The following is a 20,296-nucleotide window of genomic DNA, read 5'->3' as shown; positions in this document are numbered from 1 at the left end:
GGAACGGTGCAAAACCGGGCTTTTGGCATTCGTCGTGCATTGTGGGCCCCGCGATATTACTACATTTATCCGGGGATGCGGCAGATCTAGAAAGGAATAACTCCGCTCACCTGGGAGCTTGTGCACGGTTACCAAGGGAGGAAAGTTGCATACACCGTTTTTTCAAATCTGAAAGAATTAACGGAGGGGAGCAAGATAATGAGTGCATAAAGATTAAAGCGAACAAGAAGCAAATGGGTGCGATCATACCAGCACTAATGCACCGGATCCCATCAGAACTCCGAAGTTAAGCGTGCTTGGGCGAGAGTAGTACTAGGATGGGTGACCTCCTGGGAAGTCCTCGTGTTGCACCCCAATTTTATTAATATTTTATTTTTGATATACTATTTGCAAATTCCATATGTCGTTTCGGCGAGACAACTGGAAACAACGTGCCGGATACTCGGACCATTTGCGGAACGACCGTCATTACTGAATGGGAACGGTGCAAAATCGGGCTTTTGGCATTCGTCGTGCATTGTGGGCCCCGCGATATTACTACATTTATCCGGGGATGCGGCAGATCTAGAAAGGAATAACTCCGCTCACCTGGGAGCTTGTGCACGGTAACCAAGGGAGGAAAGTTGCATATACCGTTTTTTCAAATCTGAAAGAATTAACGGAGGGGAGCAAGATAATGAGTGCATAAAGATTAAAACGAACAAGAAGCAAACGGGTGCGATCATACCAGCACTAATGCACCGGATCCCATCAGAACTCCGAAGTTAAGCGTGCTTGGGTGAGAGTAGTACTAGGATGGGTGACCTCCTGGGAAGTCCTCGTGTTGCACCCCAATTTTATTAATATTTTATTTTTGATATACTATTTGCAAATTCCATATGTCGTTTCGGCGAGACAACTGGAAACAACGTGCCGGATACTCGGACCATTTGCGGAACGACCGTCATTACTGAATGGGAACGGTGCAAAACCGGTCTTTTGGCATTCGTCGTGCATTGTGGGCCCCGCGATATTACTACATTTATCCGGGGATGCGGCAGATCTAGAAAGGAATAACTCCGCTCACCTGGGAGCTTGTGCACGGTCACCAAGGGAGGAAAGTTGCATACACCGTTTTTTCAAAACTGAAAGAATTAACGGAGGTGAGCAAGATAATGAGTGCATAAAGATTAAAGCGAACAAGAAGCAAACGGGTGCGATCATACCAGCACTAATGCACCGGATCCCATCAGAACTCCGAAGTTAAGCGTGCTTGGGCGAGAGTTGTACTAGGATGGGTGACCTCCTGGGAAGTCCTCGTGTTGCACCCCAATTTTATTAATATTTTATTTTTGATATACTATTTGCAAATTCCATATGTCGTTTCGGCGAGACAACTGGAAACAACGTGCCGGATACTCGCACCATTTGCGGAACGACCGTCATTACTGAATGGGAACGGTGCAAAACCGGGCTTTTGGCATTCGTCGTGCATTGTGGGCCCCGCGATATTACTACATTTATCCGGGGATGCGGCAGATCTAGAAAGGAATAACTCCGCTCACCTGGGAGCTTGTGCACGGTAACCAAGGGTGGAAAGTTGCATATACCGTTTTTTCAAATCTGAAAGAATTAACGGAGGGGAGCAAGATAATGAGTGCATAAAGATTAAAACGAACAAGAAGCAAACGGGTGCGATCATACCAGCACTAATGCACCGGATCCCATCAGAACTCCGAAGTTAAGCGTGCTTGGGCGAGAGTAGTACTAGGATGGGTGACCTCCTGGGAAGTCCTCGTGTTGCTCCCCAATTTTATTAATATTTTATTTTTGATATACTATTTGCAAATTCCATATGTCGTTTCGGCGAGACAACTGGAAACAACGTGCCGGATACTCGGACCATTTGCGGAACGACCGTCATTACTGAATGGGAACGGTGCAAAACCGGGCTTTTGGCATTCGTCGTGCATTGTGGGCCCCGCGATATTACTACATTTATCCGGGGATGCGGCAGATCTAGAAAGGAATAACTCCGCTCACCTGGGAGCTTGTGCACGGTTACCAAGGGAGGAAAGTTGCATACACCGTTTTTTCAAATCTGAAAGAATTAACGGAGGGGAGCAAGATAATGAGTGCATAAAGATTAAAGCGAACAAGAAGCAAACGGGTGCGATCATACCAGCACTAATGCACCGGATCCCATCAGAACTCCGAAGTTAAGCGTGCTTGGGCGAGAGTAGTACTAGGATGGGTGACCTCCTGGGAAGTCCTCGTGTTGCACACCAATTTTATTAATATTTTATTTTTGATATACTATTTGCAAATTCCATATGTCGTTTCGGCGAGACAACTGGAAACAACGTGCCGGATACTCGGACCATTTGCGGAACGACCGTCATTACTGAATGGGAACGGTGCAAAACCGGGCTTTTGGCATTCGTCGTGCATTGTGGGCCCCGCGGTATTACTACATTTATCCGGGGATGCGGCAGATCTAGAAAGGAATAACTCCGCTCACCTGGGAGCTTGTGCACGGTAACCAAGGGAGGAAAGTTGCATATACCGTTTTTTCAAATCTGAAAGAATTAACGGAGGGGAGCAAGATAATGAGTGCATAAAGATTAAAACGAACAAGAAGCAAAGGGGTGCGATCATACCAGCACTAATGCACCGGATCCCATCAGAACTCCGAAGTTAAGCGTGCTTGGGCGAGAGTAGTACTAGGATGGGTGACCTCCTGGGAAGTCCTCGTGTTGCACCCCAATTTTATTAATATTTTATTTTTGATATACTATTTGCAAATTCCATATGTCGTTTCGGCGAGACAACTGGAAACAACGTGCCGGATACTCGGACCATTTGCGGAACGACCGTCATTACTGAATGGGAACGGTGCAAAACCGGGCTTTTGGCATTCGTCGTGCATTGTGGGCCCCGCGATATTACTACATTTATCCGGGGATGCGGCAGATCTAGAAAGGAATAACTCCGCTCACCTGGGAGCTTGTGCACGGTAACCAAGGGAGGAAAGTTGCATATACCGTTTTTTCAAATCTGAAAGAATTAACGGAGGGGAGCAAGATAATGAGTGCATAAAGATTAAAACGAACAAGAAGCAAACGGGTGCGATCATACCAGCACTAATGCACCGGATCCCATCAGAACTCCGAAGTTAAGCGTGCTTGGGCGAGAGTAGTACCAGGATGGGTGACCTCCTGGGAAGTCCTCGTGTTGCACACCAATTTTATTAATATTTTATTTTTGATATACTATTTGCAAATTCCATATGTCGTTTCGGCGAGACAACTGGAAACAACGTGCCGGATACTCGGACCATTTGCGGAACGACCGTCATTACTGAATGGGAACGGTGCAAAACCGGGCTTTTGGCATTCGTCGTGCATTGTGGGCCCCGCGATATTACTACATTTATCCGGGGATGCGGCAGATCTAGAAAGGAATAACTCCGCTCACCTGGGAGCTTGTGCACGGTTACCAAGGGAGGAAAGTTGCATACACCGTTTTTTCAAATCTGAAAGAATTAACGGAGGTGAGCAAGATAATGAGTGCATAAAGATTAAAGCGAACAAGAAGCAAACGGGTGCGATCATACCAGCACTAATGCACCGGATCCCATCAGAACTCCGAAGTTAAGGGTGCTTGGGCGAGAGTAGTACTAGGATGGGTGACCTCCTGGGAAGTCCTCGTGTTGCACCCCAATTTTATTAATATTTTATTTTTGATATACTATTTGCAAATTCCATATGTCGTTTCGGCGAGACAACTGGAAACAACGTGCCGGATACTCGGACCATTTGCGGAACGACCGTCATTACTGAATGGGAACGGTGCAAAACCGGGCTTTTGGCATTCGTCGTGCATTGTGGGCCCCGCGATATTACTACATTTATCCGGGGATGCGGCAGATCTAGAAAGGAATAACTCCGCTCACCTGGGAGCTTGTGCACGGTTACCAAGGGAGGAAAGTTGCATACACCGTTTTTTCAAATCTGAAAGAATTAACGGAGGGGAGCAAGATAATGAGTGCATAAAGATTAAAGCGAACAAGAAGCAAACGGGTGCGATCATACCAGCACTAATGCACCGGATCCCATCAGAACTCCGAAGTTAAGCGTGTTTGGGCGAGAGTAGTACTAGGATGGGTGATCTCCTGGGAAGTCCTCGTGTTGCACCCCAATTTTATTAATATTTTATTTTTGATATACTATTTGCAAATTCCATATGTCGTTTCGGCGAGACAACTGGAAACAACGTGCCGGATACTCGGACCATTTGCGGAACGACCGTCATTACTGAATGGGAACGGTGCAAAACCGGGCTTTTGGCATTCGTCGTGCATTGTGGGCCCCGCGATATTACTACATTTATCCGGGGATGCGGCAGATCTAGAAAGGAATAACTCCGCTCACCTGGGAGCTTGTGCACGGTAACCAAGGGAGGAAAGTTGCATATACCGTTTTTTCAAATCTGAAAGAATTAACGGAGGGGAGCAAGATAATGAGTGCATAAAGATTAAAACGAACAAGAAGCAAACGGGTGCGATCATACCAGCACTAATGCACCGGATCCCATCAGAACTCCGAAATTAAGCGTGCTTGGGCGAGAGTAGTACTAGGATGGGTGACCTCCTGGGAAGTCCTCGTGTTGCACCCCAATTTTATTAATATTTTATTTTTGATATACTATTTGCAAATTCCATATGTCGTTTCGGCGAGACAACTGGAAACAACGTGCCGGATACTCGGACCATTTGCGGAACGACCGTCATTACTGAATGGGAACGGTGCAAAACCGGGCTTTTGGCATTCGTCGTGCATTGTGGGCCCCGCGATATTACTACATTTATCCGGGGATTCGGCAGATCTAGAAAGGAATAACTCCGCTCACCTGGGAGCTTGTGCACGGTCACCAAGGGAGGAAAGTTGCATACACCGTTTTTTCAAAACTGAAAGAATTAACGGAGGGGAGCAAGATAATGAGTGCATAAAGATTAAAGCGAACAAGAAGCAAACGGGTGCGATCATACCAGCACTAATGCACCGGATCCCATCAGAACTCCGAAGTTAAGCGTGCTTGGGCGAGAGTAGTACTAGGATGGGTGACCTCCTGGGAAGTCCTCGTGTTGCACCCCAATTTTATTAATATTTTATTTTTGATATACTATTTGCAAATTCCATATGTCGTTTCGGCGAGACAACTGGAAACAACGTGCCGGATACTCGCACCATTTGCGGAACGACCGTCATTACTGAATTGGAACGGTGCAAAACCGGGCTTTTGGCATTCGTCGTGCATTGTGGGCCCCGCGATATTACTACATTTATCCGGGGATGCGGCAGATCTAGAAAGGAATAACTCCGCTCACCTGGGAGTTTGTGCACGGTAACCAAGGGAGGAAAGTTGCATATACCGTTTTTTCAAATCTGAAAGAATTAACGGAGGGGAGCAAGATAATGAGTGCATAAAGATTAAAACGAACAAGAAGCAAACGGGTGCGATCATACCAGCACTAATGCACCGGATCCCATCAGAACTCCGAAGTTAAGCGTGCTTGGGCGAGAGTAGTACTAGGATGGGTGACCTCCTGGGAAGTCCTCGTGTTGCTCCCCAATTTTATTAATATTTTATTTTTGATATACTATTTGCAAATTCCATATGTCGTTTCGGCGAGACAACTGGAAACAACGTGCCGGATACTCGGACCATTTGCGGAACGACCGTCATTACTGAATGGAAACGGTGCAAAACCGGGCTTTTGGCATTCGTCGTGCATTGTGGGCCCCGCGATATTACTACATTTATCCGGGGATGCGGCAGATCTAGAAAGGAATAACTCCGCTCACCTGGGAGCTTGTGCACGGTAACCAAGGGAGGAAAGTTGCATATACCGTTTTTTCAAATCTGAAAGAATTAACGGAGGGGAGCAAGATAATGAGTGCATAAAGATTAAAACGAACAAGAAGCAAACGGGTGCGATCATACCAGCACTAATGCACCGGATCCCATCAGAACTCCGAAGTTAAGCGTGCTTGGGCGAGAGTAGTACTAGGATGGGTGACCTCCTGGGAAGTCCTCGTGTTGCACCCCAATTTTATTAATATTTTATTTTTGATATACTATTTGCAAATTCCATATGTCGTTTCGGCGAGACAACTGGAAACAACGTGCCGGATACTCGGACCATTTGCGGAACGACCGTCATTACTGAATGGGAACGGTGCAAAACCGGGCTTTTGGCATTCGTCGTGCATTGTGGGCCCCGCGATATTACTACATTTATCCGGGGATGCGGCAGATCTAGAAAGGAATAACTCCGCTCACCTGGGAGCTTGTGCACGGTTACCAAGGGAGGAAAGTTGCATACACCGTTTTTTCAAATCTGAAAGAATTAACGGAGGGGAGCAAGATAATGAGTGCATAAAGATTAAAGCGAACAAGAAGCAAACGGGTGCGATCATACCAGCACTAATGCACCGGATCCCATCAGAACTCCGAAGTTAAGCGTGCTTGGGCGAGAGTAGTACTAGGATGGGTGACCTCCTGGGAAGTCCTCGTGTTGCACCCCAATTTTATTAATATTTTATTTTTGATATACTATTTGCAAATTCCATATGTCGTTTCGGCGAGACAACTGGAAACAACGTGCCGGATACTCGGACCATTTGCGGAACGACCGTCATTACTGAATGGGAACGGTGCAAAACCGGGCTTTTGGCATTCGTCGTGCATTGTGGGCCCCGCGATATTACTACATTTATCCGGGGATGCGGCAGATCTAGAAAGGAATAACTCCGCTCACCTGGGAGCTTGTGCACGGTTACCAAGGGAGGAAAGTTGCATACACCGTTTTTTCAAGTCTGAAAGAATTAATGGAGGGGAGCAAGATAGTGAGTGCATAAAGATTAAAGCGAACAAGAAGAAAACGGGTGCGATCATACAAGCACTAATGCACCGGATCCCATCAGAACTCCGAAGTTAAGCGTGCTTGGGCGAGAGTAGTACTAGGATGGGTGACCTCCTGGGAAGTCCTCGTGTTGCACCCCAATTTTATTAATATTTTATTTTTGATATACTATTTGCAAATTCCATATGTCGTTTCGGCGAGACAACTGGAAACAACGTGCCGGATACTCGGACCATTTGCGGAACGACTGTCATTACTGAATGGGAACGGTGCAAAACCGGGCTTTTGGCATTCGTCGTGCATTGTGGGCCCCGCGATATTACTACATTTATCCGGGGATGCGGCAGATCTAGAAAGGAATAACTCCGCTCACCTGGGAGCTTGTGCACGGTAACCAAGGGAGGAAAGTTGCATATACCGTTTTTTCAAATCTGAAAGAATTAACGGAGGGGAGCAAGATAATGAGTGCATAAAGATTAAAACGAACAAGAAGCAAACGGGTGCGATCATACCAGCACTAATGCACCGGATCCCATCAGAACTCCGAAGTTAAGCGTGCTTGGGCGAGAGTAGTACTAGGATGGGTGACCTCCTGGGAAGTCCTCGTGTTGCACCCCAATTTTATTAATATTTTATTTTTGATATACTATTTGCAAATTCCATATGTCGTTTCGGCGAGACAACTGGAAACAACGTGCCGGATACTCGGACCATTTGCGGAACGACCGTCATTACTGAATGGGAACGGTGCAAAACCGGGCTTTTGGCATTCGTCGTGCATTGTGGGCCCCGCGATATTACTACATTTATCCGGGGATGCGGCAGATCTAGAAAGGAATAACTCCGCTCACCTGGGAGCTTGTGCACGGTAACCAAGGGAGGAAAGTTGCATATACCGTTTTTTCAAATCTGAAAGAATTAACGGAGGGGAGCAAGATAATGAGTGCATAAAGATTAAAACGAACAAGAAGCAAACGGGTGCGATCATACCAGCACTAATGCACCGGATCCCATCAGAACTCCGAAGTTAAGCGTGCTTGGGCGAGAGTAGTACTAGGATGGGTGACCTCCTGGGAAGTCCTCGTGTTGCACCCCAATTTTATTAATATTTTATTTTTGATATACTATTTGCAAATTCCATATGTCGTTTCGGCGAGACAACTGGAAACAACGTGCCGGATACTCGGACCATTTGCGGAACGACCGTCATTACTGAATGGGAACGGTGCAAAACCGGGCTTTTGGCATTCGTCGTGCATTGTGGGCCCCGCGATATTACTACATTTATCCGGGGATGCGGCAGATCTAGAAAGGAATAACTCCGCTCACCTGGGAGCTTGTGCACGGTAACCAAGGGAGGAAAGTTGCATATACCGTTTTTTCAAATCTGAAAGAATTAACGGAGGGGAGCAAGATAATGAGTGCATAAAGATTAAAACGAACAAGAAGCAAACGGGTGCGATCATACCAGCACTAATGCACCGGATCCCATCAGAACTCCGAAGTTAAGCGTGCTTGGGCGAGAGTAGTACTACGATGGGTGACCTTCTGGGAAGTCCTCGTGTTGCACCCCAATTTTATTAATATTTTATTTTTGATATACTATTTGCAAATTCCATATGTCGTTTCGGCGAGACAACTGGAAACAACGTGCCGGATACTCGGACCATTTGCGGAACGACCGTCATTACTGAATGGGAACGGTGCAAAACCGGGCTTTTGGCATTCGTCGTGCATTGTGGGCCCCGCGATATTACTACATTTATCCGGGGATGCGGCAGATCTAGAAAGGAATAACTCCGCTCACCTGGGAGCTTGTGCACGGTAACCAAGGGAGGAAAGTTGCATATACCGTTTTTTCAAATCTGAAAGAATTAACGGAGGGGAGCAAGATAATGAGTGCATAAAGATTAAAACGAACAAGAAGCAAACGGGTGCGATCATACCAGCACTAATGCACCGGATCCCATCAGAACTCCGAAGTTAAGCGTGTTTGGGCGAGAGTAGTATTAGGATGGGTGACCTCCTGGGAAGTCCTCTTGTTGCACCCCAATTTTATTAATATTTTATTTTTGATATACTATTTGCAAATTCCATATGTCGTTTCGGCGAGACAACTGGAAACAACGTGCCGGATACTCGGACCATTTGCGGAACGACCGTCATTACTGAATGGGAACGGTGCAAAACCGGGCTTTTGGCATTCGTCGTGCATTGTGGGCCCCGCGATATTACTACATTTATCCGGGGATGCGGCAGATCTAGAAAGGAATAACTCCGCTCACCTGGGAGCTTGTGCACGGTAACCAAGGGAGGAAAGTTTTATACACCGTTTTTTCAAATCTGAAAGAATTAACGGAGGGGAGCAAGATAATGAGTGCATAAAGATTAAAGCGAACAAGAAGCAAACGGGTGCTATCATACCAGTACTAATGCACCGTATCCCATCAGAACTCCGAAGTTAAGCGTGCTTGGGCGAGAGTAGTACTAGGATGGGTGACCTCCTGGGAAGTCCTCGTGTTGCACCCCAATTTTATTAATATTTTATTTTTGATATACTATTTGCAAATTCCATATGTCGTTTCGGCGAGACAACTGGAAACAACGTGCCGGATACTCGGACCATTTGCGGAACGACCGTCATTACTGAATGGGAACGGTGCAAAACCGGGCTTTTGGCATTCGTCGTGCATTGTGGGCCCCGCGATATTACTACATTTATCCGGGGATGCGGCAGATCTAGAAAGGAATAACTCCGCTCACCTGGGAGCTTGTGCACGGTAACCAAGGGAGGAAAGTTGCATATACCGTTTTTTCAAATCTGAAAGAATTAACGGAGGGGAGCAAGATAATGAGTGCATAAAGATTAAAACGAACAAGAAGCAAACGGGTGCGATCATACCAGCACTAATGCACCGGATCCCATCAGAACTCCGAAGTTAAGCGTGCTTGGGCGAGAGTAGTATTAGGATGGGTGACCTCCTGGGAAGTCCTCGTGTTGCACCCCAATTTTATTAATATTTTATTTTTGATATACTATTTGCAAATTCCATATGTCGTTTCGGCGAGACAACTGGAAACAACGTGCCGGATACTCGCACCATTTGCGGAACGACCGTCATTACTGAATGGGAACGGTGCAAAACCGGGCTTTTGGCATTCGTCGTGCATTGTGGGCCCCGCGATATTACTACATTTATCCGGGGATGCGGCAGATCTAGAAAGGAATAACTCCGCTCACCTGGGAGCTTGTGCACGGTCACCAAGGGAGGAAAGTTGCATACACCGTTTTTTCAAATCTGAAAGAATTAACGGAGGGGAGCAAGATAATGAGTGCATAAAGATTAAAGCGAACAAGAAGCAAACGGGTGCGATCATACCAGCACTAATGCACCGGATCCCATCAGAACTCCGAAGTTAAGCGTGCTTGGGCGAGAGTAGTACTAGGATGGGTGACCTCCTGGGAAGTCCTCGTGTTGCACCCCAATTTTATTAATATTTTATTTTTGATATACTATTTGCAAATTCCATATGTCGTTTCGGCGAGACAACTGGAAACAACGTGCCGGATACTCGGACCATTTGCGGAACGACCGTCATTACTGAATGGGAACGGTGCAAAACCGGGCTTTTGGCATTCGTCGTGCATTGTGGGCCCCGCGATATTACTACATTTATCCGGGGATGCGGCAGATCTAGAAAGGAATAACTCCGCTCACCTGGGAGCTTGTGCACGGTAACCAAGGGAGGAAAGTTGCATATACCGTTTTTTCAAATCTGAAAGAATTAACGGAGGGGAGCAAGATAATGAGTGCATAAAGATTAAAACGAACAAGAAGCAAACGGGTGCGATCATACCAGCACTAATGCACCGGATCCCATCAGAACTCCGAAGTTAAGCGTGCTTGGGCGAGAGTAGTACTAGGATGGGTGACCTCCTGGGAAGTCCTCGTGTTGCACCCCAATTTTATTAATATTTTATTTTTGATATACTATTTGCAAATTCCATATGTCGTTTCGGCGAGACAACTGGAAACAACGTGCCGGATACTCGGACCATTTGCGGAACGTCCGTCATTACTGAATGGGAACGGTGCAAAACCGGGCTTTTGGCATTCGTCGTGCATTGTGGGCCCCGCGATATTACTACATTTATCCGGGGATGCGGCAGATCTAGAAAGGAATAACTCCGCTCACCTGGGAGCTTGTGCACGGTAACCAAGGGAGGAAAGTTGCATATACCGTTTTTTCAAATCTGAAAGAATTAACGGAGGGGAGCAAGATAATGAGTGCATAAAGATTAAAACGAACAAGAAGTAAACGGGTGCGATCATACCAGCACTAATGCACCGGATCCCATCAGAACTCCGAAGTTAAGCGTGCTTGGGCGAGAGTAGTATTAGGATGGGTGACCTCCTGGGAAGTCCTCTTGTTTCACCCCAATTTTATTAATATTTTATTTTTGATATACTATTTGCAAATTCCATATGTCGTTTCGGCGAGACAACTGGAAACAACGTGCCGGATACTCGGACCATTTGCGGAACGACTGTCATTACTGAATGGGAACGGTGCAAAACCGGGCTTTTGGCATTCGTCGTGCATTGTGGGCCCCGCGATATTACTACATTTATCCGGGGATGCGGCAGATCTAGAAAGGAATAACTCCGCTCACCTGGGAGCTTGTGCACGGTAACCAAGGGAGGAAAGTTGCATATACCGTTTTTTCAAATCTGAAAGAATTAACGGAGGGGAGCAAGATAATGAGTGCATAAAGATTAAAACGAACAAGAAGCAAACGGGTGCGATCATACCAGCACTAATGCACCGGATCCCATCAGAACTCCGAAGTTAAGCGTGCTTGGGCGAGAGTAGTACTAGGATGGGTGACCTCCTGGGAAGTCCTCGTGTTGCACCCCAATTTTATTAATATTTTATTTTTGATATACTATTTGCAAATTCCATATGTCGTTTCGGCGAGACAACTGGAAACAACGTGCCGGATACTCGGACCATTTGCGGAACGACCGTCATTACTGAATGGGAACGGTGCAAAACCGGGCTTTTGGCATTCGTCGTGCATTGTGGGCCCCGCGATATTACTACATTTATCCGGGGATGCGGCAGATCTAGAAAGGAATAACTCCGCTCACCTGGGAGCTTGTGCACGGTTACCAAGGGAGGAAAGTTGCATATACCGTTTTTTCAAATCTGAAAGAATTAACGGAGGGGAGCAAGATAATGAGTGCATAAAGATTAAAACGAACAAGAAGCAAACGGGTGCGATCATACCAGCACTAATGCACCGGATCCCATCAGAACTCCGAAGTTAAGCGTGCTTGGGCGAGAGTAGTACTAGGATGGGTGACCTCCTGGGAAGTCCTCGTGTTGCACCCCAATTTTATTAATATTTTATTTTTGATATACTATTTGCAAATTCCATATGTCGTTTCGGCGAGACAACTGGAAACAACGTGCCGGATACTCGGACCATTTGCGGAACGACCGTCATTACTGAATGGGAACGGTGCAAAACCGGGCTTTTGGCATTCGTCGTGCATTGTGGGCCCCGCGATATTACTACATTTATCCGGGGATGCGGCAGATCTAGAAAGGAATAACTCCGCTCACCTGGGAGCTTGTGCACGGTAACCAAGGGAGGAAAGTTGCATATACCGTTTTTTCAAATCTGAAAGAATTAACGGAGGGGAGCAAGATAATGAGTGCATAAAGATTAAAGCGAACAAGAAGCAAACGGGTGCGATCATACCAGCACTAATGCACCGGATCCCATCAGAACTCCGAAGTTAAGCGTGCTTGGGCGAGAGTAGTACTAGGATGGGTGACCTTCTGGGAAGTCCTCGTGTTGCACCCCAATTTTATTAATATTTTATTTTTGATATACTATTTGCAAATTCCATATGTCGTTTCGGCGAGACAACTGGAAACAACGTGCCGGATACTCGGACCATTTGCGGAACGACCGTCATTACTGAATGGGAACGGTGCAAAACCGGGCTTTTGGCATTCGTCGTGCATTGTGGGCCCCGCGATATTACTACATTTATCCGGGGATGCGGCAGATCTAGAAAGGAATAACTCCGCTCACCTGGGAGCTTGTGCACGGTAACCAAGGGAGGAAAGTTGCATATACCGTTTTTTCAAATCTGAAAGAATTAACGGAGGGGAGCAAGATAATGAGTGCATAAAGATTAAAACGAACAAGAAGCAAACGGGTGCGATCATACCAGCACTAATGCACCGGATCCCATCAGAACTCCGAAGTTAAGCGTGTTTGGGCGAGAGTAGTATTAGGATGGGTGACCTCCTGGGAAGTCCTCTTGTTTCACCCCAATTTTATTAATATTTTATTTTTGATATACTATTTGCAAATTCCATATGTCGTTTCGGCGAGACAACTGGAAACAACGTGCCGGATACTCGGACCATTTGCGGAACGACCGTCATTACTGAATGGGAACGGTGCAAAACCGGGCTTTTGGCATTCGTCGTGCATTGTGGGCCCCGCGATATTACTACATTTATCCGGGGATGCGGCAGATCTAGAAAGGAATAACTCCGCTCACCTGGGAGCTTGTGCATGGTAACCAAGGGAGGAAAGTTTTATACACCGTTTTTTCAAATCTGAAAGAATTAACGGAGGGGAGCAAGATAATGAGTGCATAAAGATTAAAGCGAACAAGAAGCAAACGGGTGCTATCATACCAGCACTAATGCACCGTATCCCATCAGAACTCCGAAGTTAAGCGTGCTTGGGCGAGAGTAGTACTAGGATGGGTGACCTCCTGGGAAGTCCTCGTGTTGCACCCCAATTTTATTAATATTTTATTTTTGATATACTATTTGCAAATTCCATATGTCGTTTCGGCGAGACAACTGGAAACAACGTGCCGGATACTCGGACCATTTGCGGAACGACCGTCATTACTGAATGGGAACGGTGCAAAACCGGGCTTTTGGCATTCGTCGTGCATTGTGGGCCCCGCGATATTACTACATTTATCCGGGGATGCGGCAGATCTAGAAAGGAATAACTCCGCTCACCTGGGAGCTTGTGCACGGTAACCAAGGGAGGAAAGTTGCATATACCGTTTTTTCAAATCTGAAAGAATTAACGGAGGGGAGCAAGATAATGAGTGCATAAAGATTAAAGCGAACAAGAAGCAAACGGGTGCGATCATACCAGCACTAATGCACCGGATCCCATCAGAACTCCGAAGTTAAGCGTGCTTGGGCGAGAGTAGTATTAGGATGGGTGACCTCCTGGGAAGTCCTCGTGTTGCACCCCAATTTTATTAATATTTTATTTTTGATATACTATTTGCAAATTCCATATGTCGTTTCGGCGAGACAACTGGAAACAACGTGCCGGATACTCGCACCATTTGCGGAACGACCGTCATTACTGAATGGGAACGGTGCAAAACCGGGCTTTTGGCATTCGTCGTGCATTGTGGGCCCCGCGATATTACTACATTTATCCGGGGATGCGGCAGATCTAGAAAGGAATAACTCCGCTCACCTGGGAGCTTGTGCACGGTCACCAAGGGAGGAAAGTTGCATACACCGTTTTTTCAAATCTGAAAGAATTAACGGAGGGGAGCAAGATAATGAGTGCATAAAGATTAAAGCGAACAAGAAGCAAACGGGTGCGATCATACCAGCACTAATGCACCGGATCCCATCAGAACTCCGAAGTTAAGCGTGCTTGGGCGAGAGTAGTACTAGGATGGGTGACCTCCTGGGAAGTCCTCGTGTTGCACCCCAATTTTATTAATATTTTATTTTTGATATACTATTTGCAAATTCCATATGTCGTTTCGGCGAGACAACTGGAAACAACGTGCCGGATACTCGGACCATTTGCGGAACGACCGTCATTACTGAATGGGAACGGTGCAAAACCGGGCTTTTGGCATTCGTCGTGCATTGTGGGCCCCGCGATATTACTACATTTATCCGGGGATGCGGCAGATCTAGAAAGGAATAACTCCGCTCACCTGGGAGCTTGTGCACGGTAACCAAGGGAGGAAAGTTGCATATACCGTTTTTTCAAATCTGAAAGAATTAACGGAGGGGAGCAAGATAATGAGTGCATAAAGATTAAAACGAACAAGAAGCAAACGGGTGCGATCATACCAGCACTAATGCACCGGATCCCATCAGAACTCCGAAGTTAAGCGTGCTTGGGCGAGAGTAGTACTAGGATGGGTGACCTCCTGGGAAGTCCTCGTGTTGCACCCCAATTTTATTAATATTTTATTTTTGATATACTATTTGCAAATTCCATATGTCGTTTCGGTGAGACAACTGGAAACAACGTGCCGGATACTCGGACCATTTGCGGAACGTCCGTCATTACTGAATGGGAACGGTGCAAAACCGGGCTTTTGGCATTCGTCGTGCATTGTGGGCCCCGCGATATTACTACATTTATCCGGGGATGCGGCAGATCTAGAAAGGAATAACTCCGCTCACCTGGGAGCTTGTGCACGGTAACCAAGGGAGGAAAGTTGCATATACCGTTTTTTCAAATCTGAAAGAATTAACGGAGGGGAGCAAGATAATGAGTGCATAAAGATTAAAACGAACAAGAAGTAAACGGGTGCGATCATACCAGCACTAATGCACCGGATCCCATCAGAACTCCGAAGTTAAGCGTGCTTGGGCGAGAGTAGTATTAGGATGGGTGACCTCCTGGGAAGTCCTCTTGTTTCACCCCAATTTTATTAATATTTTATTTTTGATATACTATTTGCAAATTCCATATGTCGTTTCGGCGAGACAACTGGAAACAACGTGCCGGATACTCGGACCATTTGCGGAACGACTGTCATTACTGAATGGGAACGGTGCAAAACCGGGCTTTTGGCATTCGTCGTGCATTGTGGGCCCCGCGATATTACTACATTTATCCGGGGATGCGGCAGATCTAGAAAGGAATAACTCCGCTCACCTGGGAGCTTGTGCACGGTAACCAAGGGAGGAAAGTTGCATATACCGTTTTTTCAAATCTGAAAGAATTAACGGAGGGGAGCAAGATAATGAGTGCATAAAGATTAAAACGAACAAGAAGCAAACGGGTGCGATCATACCAGCACTAATGCACCGGATCCCATCAGAACTCCGAAGTTAAGCGTGCTTGGGCGAGAGTAGTACTAGGATGGGTGACCTCCTGGGAAGTCCTCGTGTTGCACCCCAATTTTATTAATATTTTATTTTTGATATACTATTTGCAAATTCCATATGTCGTTTCGGCGAGACAACTGGAAACAACGTGCCGGATACTCGGACCATTTGCGGAACGACCGTCATTACTGAATGGGAACGGTGCAAAACCGGGCTTTTGGCATTCGTCGTGCATTGTGGGCCCCGCGATATTACTACATTTATCCGGGGATGCGGCAGATCTAGAAAGGAATAACTCCGCTCACCTGGGAGCTTGTGCACGGTTACCAAGGGAGGAAAGTTGCATATACCGTTTTTTCAAATCTGAAAGAATTAACGGAGGGGAGCAAGATAATGAGTGCATAAAGATTAAAACGAACAAGAAGCAAACGGGTGCGATCATACCAGCACTAATGCACCGGATCCCATCAGAACTCCGAAGTTAAGCGTGCTTGGGCGAGAGTAGTACTAGGATGGGTGACCTCCTGGGAAGTCCTCGTGTTGCACCCCAATTTTATTAATATTTTATTTTTGATATACTATTTGCAAATTCCATATGTCGTTTCGGCGAGACAACTGGAAACAACGTGCCGGATACTCGGACCATTTGCGGAACGACCGTCATTACTGAATGGGAACGGTGCAAAACCGGGCTTTTGGCATTCGTCGTGCATTGTGGGCCCCGCGATATTACTACATTTATCCGGGGATGCGGCAGATCTAGAAAGGAATAACTCCGCTCACCTGGGAGCTTGTGCACGGTAACCAAGGGAGGAAAGTTGCATATACCGTTTTTTCAAATCTGAAAGAATTAACGGAGGGGAGCAAGATAATGAGTGCATAAAGATTAAAACGAACAAGAAGCAAACGGGTGCGATCATACCAGCACTAATGCACCGGATCCCATCAGAACTCCGAAGTTAAGCGTGCTTGGGCGAGAGTAGTATTAGGATGGGTGACCTCCTGGGAAGTCCTCTTGTTGCACCCCAATTTTATTAATATTTTATTTTTGATATACTATTTGCAAATTCCATATGTCGTTTCGGCGAGACAACTGGAAACAACGTGCCGGATACTCGGACCATTTGCGGAACGACCGTCATTACTGAATGGGAACGGTGCAAAACCGGGCTTTTGGCATTCGTCGTGCATTGTGGGCCCCGCGATATTACTACATTTATCCGGGGATGCGGCAGATCTAGAAAGGAATAACTCCGCTCACCTGGGAGCTTGTGCACGGTAACCAAGGGAGGAAAGTTTTATACACCGTTTTTTCAAATCTGAAAGAATTAACGGAGGGGAGCAAGATAATGAGTGCATAAAGATTAAAGCGAACAAGAAGCAAACGGGTGCGATCATACCAGCACTAATGCACCGTATCCCATCAGAACTCCGAAGTTAAGCGTGCTTGGGCGAGAGTAGTACTAGGATGGGTGACCTCCTGGGAAGTCCTCGTGTTGCACCCCAATTTTATTAATATTTTATTTTTGATATACTATTTGCAAATTCCATATGTCGTTTCGGCGAGACAACTGGAAACAACGTGCCGGATACTCGGACCATTTGCGGAACGACCGTCATTACTGAATGGGAACGGTGCAAAACCGGGCTTTTGGCATTCGTCGTGCATTGTGGGCCCCGCGATATTACTACATTTATCCGGGGATGCGGCAGATCTAGAAAGGAATAACTCCGCTCACCTGGGAGCTTGTGCACGGTAACCAAGGGAGGAAAGTTGCATATACCGTTTTTTCAAATCTGAAAGAATTAACGGAGGGGAGCAAGATAATGAGTGCATAAAGATTAAAACGAACAAGAAGCAAACGGGTGCGATCATACCAGCACTAATGCACCGGATCCCATCAGAACTCCGAAGTTAAGCGTGCTTGGGCGAGAGTAGTACTAGGATGGGTGACCTTCTGGGAAGTCCTCGTGTTGCACCCCAATTTTATTAATATTTTATTTTTGATATACTATTTGCAAATTCCATATGTCGTTTCGGCGAGACAACTGGAAACAACGTGCCGGATACTCGGACCATTTGCGGAACGACCGTCATTACTGAATGGGAACGGTGCAAAACCGGGCTTTTGGCATTCGTCGTGCATTGTGGGCCCCGCGATATTACTACATTTATCCGGGGATGCGGCAGATCTAGAAAGGAATAACTCCGCTCACCTGGGAGCTTGTGCACGGTAACCAAGGGAGGAAAGTTGCATATACCGTTTTTTCAAATCTGAAAGAATTAACGGAGGGGAGCAAGATAATGAGTGCATAAAGATTAAAACGAACAAGAAGCAAACGGGTGCGATCATACCAGCACTAATGCACCGGATCCCATCAGAACTCCGAAGTTAAGCGTGTTTGGGCGAGAGTAGTATTAGGATGGGTGACCTCCTGGGAAGTCCTCGTGTTTCACCCCAATTTTATTAATATTTTATTTTTGATATACTATTTGCAAATTCCATATGTCGTTTCGGCGAGACAACTGGAAACAACGTGCCGGATACTCGGACCATTTGCGGAACGACCGTCATTACTGAATGGGAACGGTGCAAAACCGGGCTTTTGGCATTCGTCGTGCATTGTGGGCCCCGCGATATTACTACATTTATCCGGGGATGCGGCAGATCTAGAAAGGAATAACTCCGCTCACCTGGGAGCTTGTGCATGGTAACCAAGGGAGGAAAGTTTTATACACCGTTTTTTCAAATCTGAAAGAATTAACGGAGGGGAGCAAGATAATGAGTGCATAAAGATTAAAGCGAACAAGAAGCAAACGGGTGCTATCATACCAGCACTAATGCACCGTATCCCATCAGAACTCCGAAGTTAAGCGTGCTTGGGCGAGAGTAGTACTAGGATGGGTGACCTCCTGGGAAGTCCTCGTGTTGCACCCCAATTTTATTAATATTTTATTTTTGATATACTATTTGCAAATTCCATATGTCGTTTCGGCGAGACAACTGGAAACAACGTGCCGGATACTCGGACCATTTGCGGAACGACCGTCATTACTGAATGGGAACGGTGCAAAACCGGGCTTTTGGCATTCGTCGTGCATTGTGGGCCCCGCGATATTACTACATTTATCCGGGGATGCGGCAGATCTAGAAAGGAATAACTCCGCTCACCTGGGAGCTTCTGCACGGTAACCAAGGGAGGAAAGTTGCATATACCGTTTTTTCAAATCTGAAAGAATTAACGGAGGGGAGCAAGATAATGAGTGCATAAAGATTAAAACGAACAAGAAGCAAACGGGTGCGATCATACCAGCACTAATGCACCGGATCCCATCAGAACTCCGAAGTTAAGCGTGCTTGGGCGAGAGTAGTATTAGGATGGGTGACCTCCTGGGAAGTCCTCGTGTTGCACCCCAATTTTATTAATATTTTATTTTTGATATACTATTTGCAAATTCCATATGTCGTTTCGGCGAGACAACTGGAAACAACGTGCCGGATACTCGGACCATTTGCGGAACGACCGTCATTACTGAATGGGAACGGTGCAAAACCGGGCTTTTGGCATTCGTCGTGCATTGTGGGCCCCGCGATATTACTACATTTATCCGGGGATGCGGCAGATCTAGAAAGGAATAACTCCGCTCACCTGGGAGCTTGTGCACGGTCACCAAGGGAGGAAAGTTGCATACACCGTTTTTTCAAATCTGAAAGAATTAACGGAGGGGAGCAAGATAATGAGTGCATAAAGATTAAAGCGAACAAGAAGCAAACGGGTGCGATCATACCAGCACTAATGCACCGGATCCCATCAGAACTCCGAAGTTAAGCGTGCTTGGGCGAGAGTAGTACTAGGATGGGTGACCTCCTGGGAAGTCCTCGTGTTGCACCCCAATTTTATTAATATTTTATTTTTGATATACTATTTGCAAATTCCATATGTCGTTTCGGCGAGACAACTGGAAACAACGTGCCGGATACTCGGACCATTTGCGGAACGACCGTCATTACTGAATGGGAACGGTGCAAAACCGGGCTTTTGGCATTCGTCGTGCATTGTGGGCCCCGCGATATTACTACATTTATCCGGGGATGCGGCAGATCTAGAAAGGAATAACTCCGCTCACCTGGGAGCTTGTGCACGGTAACCAAGGGAGGAAAGTTGCATATACCGTTTTTTCAAATCTGAAAGAATTAACGGAGGGGAGAAAGATAATGAGTGCATAAAGATTAAAAC

General features: G+C 46.3%; 41 non-coding genes and 1 pseudogene across 41 annotated transcripts; all 42 read left to right on the top strand.

Annotated features, from left to right (window-relative positions):
- The first annotated feature begins 235 nt into the window (after positions 1–235).
- On the top strand, positions 236–354 carry LOC148859472 (5S ribosomal RNA). The gene has a single exon (XR_016098451.1). It is a non-coding gene; the product is annotated as a 5S ribosomal RNA (ribosomal RNA).
- A 359-nt stretch (positions 355–713) lies between these two features.
- On the top strand, positions 714–832 carry LOC148859471 (5S ribosomal RNA). Its single transcript, XR_016096043.1, has one exon. It is a non-coding gene; the product is annotated as a 5S ribosomal RNA (ribosomal RNA).
- A 359-nt stretch (positions 833–1,191) lies between these two features.
- On the top strand, positions 1,192–1,310 carry LOC148859470 (5S ribosomal RNA). The gene has a single exon (XR_016095821.1). It is a non-coding gene; the product is annotated as a 5S ribosomal RNA (ribosomal RNA).
- A 359-nt stretch (positions 1,311–1,669) lies between these two features.
- Positions 1,670–1,788, top strand: LOC148859469 (5S ribosomal RNA). Its single transcript, XR_016095925.1, has one exon. It is a non-coding gene; the product is annotated as a 5S ribosomal RNA (ribosomal RNA).
- Positions 1,789–2,147: 359 nt separating this feature from the next.
- On the top strand, positions 2,148–2,266 carry LOC148859468 (5S ribosomal RNA). The gene has a single exon (XR_016095913.1). It is a non-coding gene; the product is annotated as a 5S ribosomal RNA (ribosomal RNA).
- Positions 2,267–2,625: 359 nt separating this feature from the next.
- Positions 2,626–2,744, top strand: LOC148859467 (5S ribosomal RNA). Its single transcript, XR_016098448.1, has one exon. It is a non-coding gene; the product is annotated as a 5S ribosomal RNA (ribosomal RNA).
- A 359-nt stretch (positions 2,745–3,103) lies between these two features.
- LOC148859466 (5S ribosomal RNA) lies at positions 3,104–3,222 on the top strand. The gene has a single exon (XR_016096086.1). It is a non-coding gene; the product is annotated as a 5S ribosomal RNA (ribosomal RNA).
- A 359-nt stretch (positions 3,223–3,581) lies between these two features.
- Positions 3,582–3,700, top strand: LOC148859465 (5S ribosomal RNA). Its single transcript, XR_016095663.1, has one exon. It is a non-coding gene; the product is annotated as a 5S ribosomal RNA (ribosomal RNA).
- Positions 3,701–4,059: 359 nt separating this feature from the next.
- Positions 4,060–4,178, top strand: LOC148859464 (5S ribosomal RNA). The gene has a single exon (XR_016096523.1). It is a non-coding gene; the product is annotated as a 5S ribosomal RNA (ribosomal RNA).
- Positions 4,179–4,537: 359 nt separating this feature from the next.
- LOC148859463 (5S ribosomal RNA) lies at positions 4,538–4,656 on the top strand. The gene has a single exon (XR_016096372.1). It is a non-coding gene; the product is annotated as a 5S ribosomal RNA (ribosomal RNA).
- A 359-nt stretch (positions 4,657–5,015) lies between these two features.
- On the top strand, positions 5,016–5,134 carry LOC148859462 (5S ribosomal RNA). Its single transcript, XR_016098445.1, has one exon. It is a non-coding gene; the product is annotated as a 5S ribosomal RNA (ribosomal RNA).
- A 359-nt stretch (positions 5,135–5,493) lies between these two features.
- LOC148859461 (5S ribosomal RNA) lies at positions 5,494–5,612 on the top strand. The gene has a single exon (XR_016095924.1). It is a non-coding gene; the product is annotated as a 5S ribosomal RNA (ribosomal RNA).
- A 359-nt stretch (positions 5,613–5,971) lies between these two features.
- Positions 5,972–6,090, top strand: LOC148859460 (5S ribosomal RNA). Its single transcript, XR_016098441.1, has one exon. It is a non-coding gene; the product is annotated as a 5S ribosomal RNA (ribosomal RNA).
- Positions 6,091–6,449: 359 nt separating this feature from the next.
- LOC148859459 (5S ribosomal RNA) lies at positions 6,450–6,568 on the top strand. Its single transcript, XR_016098438.1, has one exon. It is a non-coding gene; the product is annotated as a 5S ribosomal RNA (ribosomal RNA).
- A 359-nt stretch (positions 6,569–6,927) lies between these two features.
- Positions 6,928–7,046, top strand: LOC148859458 (5S ribosomal RNA). The gene has a single exon (XR_016096586.1). It is a non-coding gene; the product is annotated as a 5S ribosomal RNA (ribosomal RNA).
- A 359-nt stretch (positions 7,047–7,405) lies between these two features.
- On the top strand, positions 7,406–7,524 carry LOC148859457 (5S ribosomal RNA). The gene has a single exon (XR_016098434.1). It is a non-coding gene; the product is annotated as a 5S ribosomal RNA (ribosomal RNA).
- A 359-nt stretch (positions 7,525–7,883) lies between these two features.
- LOC148859456 (5S ribosomal RNA) lies at positions 7,884–8,002 on the top strand. The gene has a single exon (XR_016098431.1). It is a non-coding gene; the product is annotated as a 5S ribosomal RNA (ribosomal RNA).
- A 359-nt stretch (positions 8,003–8,361) lies between these two features.
- Positions 8,362–8,480, top strand: LOC148859455 (5S ribosomal RNA). The gene has a single exon (XR_016095704.1). It is a non-coding gene; the product is annotated as a 5S ribosomal RNA (ribosomal RNA).
- A 359-nt stretch (positions 8,481–8,839) lies between these two features.
- On the top strand, positions 8,840–8,958 carry LOC148859454 (5S ribosomal RNA). The gene has a single exon (XR_016097449.1). It is a non-coding gene; the product is annotated as a 5S ribosomal RNA (ribosomal RNA).
- Positions 8,959–9,317: 359 nt separating this feature from the next.
- LOC148859453 (5S ribosomal RNA) lies at positions 9,318–9,436 on the top strand. The gene has a single exon (XR_016097874.1). It is a non-coding gene; the product is annotated as a 5S ribosomal RNA (ribosomal RNA).
- A 359-nt stretch (positions 9,437–9,795) lies between these two features.
- LOC148859452 (5S ribosomal RNA) lies at positions 9,796–9,914 on the top strand. Its single transcript, XR_016095861.1, has one exon. It is a non-coding gene; the product is annotated as a 5S ribosomal RNA (ribosomal RNA).
- A 359-nt stretch (positions 9,915–10,273) lies between these two features.
- Positions 10,274–10,392, top strand: LOC148859451 (5S ribosomal RNA). The gene has a single exon (XR_016098429.1). It is a non-coding gene; the product is annotated as a 5S ribosomal RNA (ribosomal RNA).
- Positions 10,393–10,751: 359 nt separating this feature from the next.
- LOC148859450 (5S ribosomal RNA) lies at positions 10,752–10,870 on the top strand. Its single transcript, XR_016098428.1, has one exon. It is a non-coding gene; the product is annotated as a 5S ribosomal RNA (ribosomal RNA).
- Positions 10,871–11,229: 359 nt separating this feature from the next.
- LOC148859449 (5S ribosomal RNA) lies at positions 11,230–11,348 on the top strand. Its single transcript, XR_016098074.1, has one exon. It is a non-coding gene; the product is annotated as a 5S ribosomal RNA (ribosomal RNA).
- Positions 11,349–11,707: 359 nt separating this feature from the next.
- Positions 11,708–11,826, top strand: LOC148859448 (5S ribosomal RNA). Its single transcript, XR_016098427.1, has one exon. It is a non-coding gene; the product is annotated as a 5S ribosomal RNA (ribosomal RNA).
- Positions 11,827–12,185: 359 nt separating this feature from the next.
- LOC148859447 (5S ribosomal RNA) lies at positions 12,186–12,304 on the top strand. The gene has a single exon (XR_016098425.1). It is a non-coding gene; the product is annotated as a 5S ribosomal RNA (ribosomal RNA).
- Positions 12,305–12,663: 359 nt separating this feature from the next.
- Positions 12,664–12,782, top strand: LOC148859446 (5S ribosomal RNA). Its single transcript, XR_016095658.1, has one exon. It is a non-coding gene; the product is annotated as a 5S ribosomal RNA (ribosomal RNA).
- Positions 12,783–13,141: 359 nt separating this feature from the next.
- Positions 13,142–13,260, top strand: LOC148859445 (5S ribosomal RNA; annotated as a pseudogene).
- Positions 13,261–13,619: 359 nt separating this feature from the next.
- On the top strand, positions 13,620–13,738 carry LOC148859444 (5S ribosomal RNA). The gene has a single exon (XR_016097589.1). It is a non-coding gene; the product is annotated as a 5S ribosomal RNA (ribosomal RNA).
- A 359-nt stretch (positions 13,739–14,097) lies between these two features.
- Positions 14,098–14,216, top strand: LOC148859443 (5S ribosomal RNA). The gene has a single exon (XR_016095860.1). It is a non-coding gene; the product is annotated as a 5S ribosomal RNA (ribosomal RNA).
- A 359-nt stretch (positions 14,217–14,575) lies between these two features.
- Positions 14,576–14,694, top strand: LOC148859442 (5S ribosomal RNA). The gene has a single exon (XR_016098423.1). It is a non-coding gene; the product is annotated as a 5S ribosomal RNA (ribosomal RNA).
- A 359-nt stretch (positions 14,695–15,053) lies between these two features.
- On the top strand, positions 15,054–15,172 carry LOC148859441 (5S ribosomal RNA). Its single transcript, XR_016098421.1, has one exon. It is a non-coding gene; the product is annotated as a 5S ribosomal RNA (ribosomal RNA).
- Positions 15,173–15,531: 359 nt separating this feature from the next.
- LOC148859440 (5S ribosomal RNA) lies at positions 15,532–15,650 on the top strand. Its single transcript, XR_016098073.1, has one exon. It is a non-coding gene; the product is annotated as a 5S ribosomal RNA (ribosomal RNA).
- A 359-nt stretch (positions 15,651–16,009) lies between these two features.
- On the top strand, positions 16,010–16,128 carry LOC148859439 (5S ribosomal RNA). Its single transcript, XR_016098418.1, has one exon. It is a non-coding gene; the product is annotated as a 5S ribosomal RNA (ribosomal RNA).
- Positions 16,129–16,487: 359 nt separating this feature from the next.
- Positions 16,488–16,606, top strand: LOC148859438 (5S ribosomal RNA). The gene has a single exon (XR_016098416.1). It is a non-coding gene; the product is annotated as a 5S ribosomal RNA (ribosomal RNA).
- Positions 16,607–16,965: 359 nt separating this feature from the next.
- Positions 16,966–17,084, top strand: LOC148859437 (5S ribosomal RNA). Its single transcript, XR_016097032.1, has one exon. It is a non-coding gene; the product is annotated as a 5S ribosomal RNA (ribosomal RNA).
- Positions 17,085–17,443: 359 nt separating this feature from the next.
- Positions 17,444–17,562, top strand: LOC148859436 (5S ribosomal RNA). The gene has a single exon (XR_016096701.1). It is a non-coding gene; the product is annotated as a 5S ribosomal RNA (ribosomal RNA).
- Positions 17,563–17,921: 359 nt separating this feature from the next.
- LOC148859435 (5S ribosomal RNA) lies at positions 17,922–18,040 on the top strand. Its single transcript, XR_016095656.1, has one exon. It is a non-coding gene; the product is annotated as a 5S ribosomal RNA (ribosomal RNA).
- Positions 18,041–18,399: 359 nt separating this feature from the next.
- On the top strand, positions 18,400–18,518 carry LOC148859434 (5S ribosomal RNA). The gene has a single exon (XR_016097635.1). It is a non-coding gene; the product is annotated as a 5S ribosomal RNA (ribosomal RNA).
- Positions 18,519–18,877: 359 nt separating this feature from the next.
- Positions 18,878–18,996, top strand: LOC148859433 (5S ribosomal RNA). The gene has a single exon (XR_016097587.1). It is a non-coding gene; the product is annotated as a 5S ribosomal RNA (ribosomal RNA).
- Positions 18,997–19,355: 359 nt separating this feature from the next.
- LOC148859432 (5S ribosomal RNA) lies at positions 19,356–19,474 on the top strand. Its single transcript, XR_016095859.1, has one exon. It is a non-coding gene; the product is annotated as a 5S ribosomal RNA (ribosomal RNA).
- A 359-nt stretch (positions 19,475–19,833) lies between these two features.
- Positions 19,834–19,952, top strand: LOC148859431 (5S ribosomal RNA). Its single transcript, XR_016098414.1, has one exon. It is a non-coding gene; the product is annotated as a 5S ribosomal RNA (ribosomal RNA).
- Positions 19,953–20,296: the final 344 nt, after the last annotated feature.

This window comes from Nelumbo lutea, chromosome 4, assembly GCF_056320005.1.
Source record: "Nelumbo lutea isolate HS-2025 chromosome 4, American lotus-T2T, whole genome shotgun sequence".
NCBI classification, from domain to species: Eukaryota; Viridiplantae; Streptophyta; class Magnoliopsida; order Proteales; family Nelumbonaceae; genus Nelumbo; species Nelumbo lutea.
Note: the sequence above shows the minus strand (reverse complement) of the source record. Positions and strands in the feature narration are given on the sequence as shown.